The following is a 4,668-nucleotide window of genomic DNA, read 5'->3' on the forward strand; positions in this document are numbered from 1 at the left end:
TTAAAAGTTGGTGCTCCATGAAAAAAGAATGGCGGGCCATTCCATTATTGTCCATTTGGGCCATCTAGAAGTGGAGAAATGGCAGGATCTTCAGCTCAAAAAAGGAATGTAATATTTCTGTAGCTACATCCATTATATCTCTATACAATGCCCTTGACTTGTCCGGACTGTACAGGAATAGGAAAGAAAGAAGTCAAAAGGCATCAGCGAATAGGAACTGTATTGGAAGAAGACCCATAGCATCAATGACCACAGTTTCTCCATGCGCATACTTCGATGGAGCTGCTCAACATGGGATATGCGCATGTAATGTATACATTAAAATAGCAGATGACTAGGCTATTGAAATTTATTGGAATGCTGGACCGGGGTCCAATAACAGAGTTGAGGCGGTGGCATTAGCGGGGCTTCTATCCTTTTGCAACTTTCTTGACATTCCGTTTTTTCAAATCTATGGAGACATCATGTTTTATCAAAACACAACATAAAAAACATTCATCTTGCTGGATCGCTGGACAGGATTGCAGCTATATGGAATAACAAGAAGGCCTATAAGATTTCACACATTGACAGGAACAAAAACAAAAAAACAGATGCATTATCCAAAATGGGCCTAACTTCTCCCCAAGGCATTTGGAGGATGCAGATCAAAATGGACAACAACTGCTTCCAGATCCAGGACTTTTATCTTCCGGGTATATAATTTTTAAGCTATGGAAAATTTTTTGGTATGTTTCCTACACGTGCTCATACAATGGCGGTCTCATAAGCAAAGGTATGCATATATAATCTTGCTGTCATGGTAATCTTTTTGCTTCCCTATATCTGTTGATCATAAGTATCTAAATCTACTCAAACATTATGTTGTATATAAAGAACATCTTTCAAATGTTTTTGCTAATACTCTAGATGTGGCGTGGTCCACACGACAACTTAAACAAATGGCAATATTATGCGAGTATGTATGTCTATATTTGAATATAATAAAAATATACAGCTTTTTTTCGTGCTGAAAAAAAAAACTCTTCCGGTTCACGTCTGTCTTCGCATGCGTTAAGTTGAATTAGCGGTGTGATTTCATCTCTTTCGTGATTCAATCTTTGTAGGCCGTTCGTTGACATGGTCGTCGCCACTGCGCTGACGCATTTGATATGATCTCTCGACGTGGAGGAAATTGCCATGTTGTTTCTGTTTAACGTGAAGAAAAAGGGACTCTTCAAGGTGATGGTGGCGGGTTCCGAACAAGGCTTATGGCTTAACTGAATTGGATCGTAGAGTTTTGAATTATTTTGCGATAAAAGTAAGGATGGTAAGTGAAAATCTTCAATAAAGATAAGGATGATGGCTATATTATATATCTTCAAACATTTTTTAAATCTGCAATAAAGTTAAGCATGAGATAAAGATGTCTGAGGTGACGGTGTTTGATGTTTCTTCGGTGTGGCCTAGCTGATATTTTATTTGTCATCTGACATCCCTGCTATTAACGATAACTCTTGACCATTTCCATTTAGTAGTGTACTTTATTTATAACGGGGGTCACGTAAGACCGATAACCAACAGGCGACGCATATGCTTTTTGCCGGAAAAAAGGCACTCACGTTGCGCTTTGAAAAATCTACAAGGGATGAATTCGGCTTACCACTGAAGCTTTCATTTAGGATGAATGGAACAAACAATTATATTTCTAATTATCGTATTTTAATAAAGATTAGGTAAAAGGAAGGATAATTGGAACAAACAATTATATTTATAATTATCCCTTTTTAACATAAACTAGGTAAAAGGAAATGAGTTTTATGAGGCGTGAGGAAGGGTCCTAAGAAGATTTTATATATATTTACGAAGCCTTATAATTTTCTTTTAACATTTTCGTTTTTCGTGAGTGAGTGAATTTCTTACCTTCCCTTTTGTCATTTCTTTTGTCATATCAAAATCATTTTAGTATACCTATGTCATGTCAATTGAGAACGTTGAAGTAAAACGAAGGAAGGAACACCACGGAATCGTGATTTGGGAGTTATTGCCAGATCGCCGATGTAATTTTGAACGAAATTTTTGTCGCCTCTCGAGGAGTTTATGACTTCCAACTGCGTGGAGATTTTAAAGTAGCGCGAAGATTTTGGGAGTTCATGTATTTCTCTTTCTACGCGTGGAGATTTTAAAGTAGCGCGAAGATTTTGGGAGTTTATGTATTTCTCTTTCAAGTTTCAATCGGTAGATTTTGGGAATATCTCAAAATTTGATAACCAAGAAAAAGGTCAAACAGTTGAGCCCAAATTGTCCGATTTTAAGATCTGCAATTGACTCCAGATCGTCAGATTTTAGTATCTGTATTTGACATAAAAGATACCCATGTACTGTCAAACGAATTGTTTTTATGAAGTTTTCGTGATAACCTCTGATAGGAATATTAAATTGATAGTTTGTCTGGTCAAAATTACCAATATTAGGAGAGTTTCAAACATGATCTTTCTGAGATGCATAAATCTCATGAGAGGAATATTAAATTGATAGTTTGTCTGGTCAAAATTACCAATATTAGGAGAGTTTCAGACATGATCTTTCTGAGATGCATAAATCTCATCCACGGAAAGTACATCCGTTTGGAGACGGGAGAAAAGTGATAAGAACTGGGTACATCTAGTGCTGACTCACTGGTGAATAGGGTATAACTGCAGATTTTCGTTTAACCTCTCCTGACCCTAATGCAATTGACTTAAGCTCCGTGGGGCATACTCGTCTCGCCTCCTCGATGGAAAGTACATCTGCGAAGAGACGGGAGAAAAGCGACAACAACCGGGCGACAACAACTGGGTACATCTAGTGCTGACGGACCGGTGGACATGTCTTACAACACAGACGTGTTTTTAGTGGAAAGAGAATCAGGATAGTGAAGGACAGAGGAGAAAACCACTTTGTTACAACCGTTAATGCATACTTGATACAGTAGAGTTGCATAATCACAAATTTCAATTCCTTGAATGGATGTAAATTGGAAAAATAGCTAGGTAATAACAAAATGTTTTCGAGAAATTATTTTAAAGTATCTTAAAATTTCAATAATGGTTATACTAATTTTAATTATTATATATATTAATATTTTTTTTCCATTTTAAATCTACATGTGAATTACCAAAAACATTATCAATTTAAAGAGTAATTATATCTAATACTATTTAGTTATTAATATTATTATTTATTATTTAAATTCTGAATTAAGCTTCAAATCTTGTATGTGTATGCTTTTTTTTATTTTTCATTTTCAATTTTATTTTAGTGTTTTTTTTCAATATTTCTTATATCTCTTTTTTTTTTCCCTTATATGTGTTTCTATATAAAATATATCTGAGTGAGCTTCTCTATCCAATTTAGTGAGTTGAAAAACATCTTAATTTTCTTTCATTTCATGTACTATGGTTACAATAGCTTTACTCTAATTTTTTGTTCTTCTTTCTACTATAGCTATGGAAAATTTTCCATATTCACTTTCAACATCATCATATTTGGGCAATGCAAGTTGCTTCTCAAAAAAATGTTAATCCCACCTCATAATCAAATTCAATTTTCACTATAGTTTCACTCATGCCTTTAACAACTTCCATAGCTACATTCTCCTCACATTTCGCTATTGCATCAAAAACAGTTTCAATTTAATCTTCAACTTTGAATTTCATCATCCATGTGGGTGTTTACATGGTGGGCTTCACTATTTTCACCATGATTATGCTTTATATCTTCTACAAATTCATTTATTTATTCTACAGGTTCTTGAGCTATATTGTTTAGGACAATTGTAGCTTCTATGTTTATACATATTTTTTTTATTATGATAGTCATTTTATCAACAATTCAAACTTTATGTGACTGATGCAGAGTGTGATGTTTCCCTTTTCACCATATCTAGCATCCAAGCCTTGTTCAATAAGAGATAATGCTACTGCATCATTTGTCTTATTTAATCAATATTGATCCTTATAATTTTGAATCATAACCTTATAAGTTGCTTAACTTGAGGGTTCTTCAAACCTATAGAATATAACATCCCATAAACCTTTTGAGTGTCATATTGTTGACAAAAAGGTCATATTTTTTACTAAGAAATAAAAAATTAAATAACAAATAAAAATAATATATATATATATATATATATATATATATATATATATATATATTTTACTTAAAGAAGAAATAAATTCATGACTATTTACTCTACACTATAATAACTTCCTCTTTTTTCATACTTTTTTTTTTTTTTTTTTCAGAATAATTTTTAATATTCTCTTACTTTGATTGTTTAACTTGAGAGTTTTTCAAACCCATATAACATAACATGCCATAAATCTTTATCATATTAACAAAAAAAAAATCATAATTTTTAATAGAAAATAAAAAATTTAATAACAAATAAAAATCATATATATATATATATATATATATATATAATTTCTTTACTGGGAAAAAATAAATTCATAACCATTTACTCTACACTATAATAACTCCTCCTTTCTTCATACTTTACTCTCTTTTTTCCTTGAATAATTTTAATATAATCTTATTCTTTTTAATTATTTAAATCCTTAATCACTAATGTTTCTAATCAAAAACATCTTCCAAATTTTTTTTACCGGAGTCATCTTTCAAAATAACCCTTTCACCTTTTTCGAA

Source organism: Pinus tabuliformis, chromosome 2_2 (assembly GCF_031772625.1).
Source record: "Pinus tabuliformis cultivar Carrire ecotype Pingquan chromosome 2_2, CPIR1, whole genome shotgun sequence".
In the NCBI taxonomy this organism is placed as follows: domain Eukaryota; kingdom Viridiplantae; phylum Streptophyta; class Pinopsida; order Pinales; family Pinaceae; genus Pinus; species Pinus tabuliformis.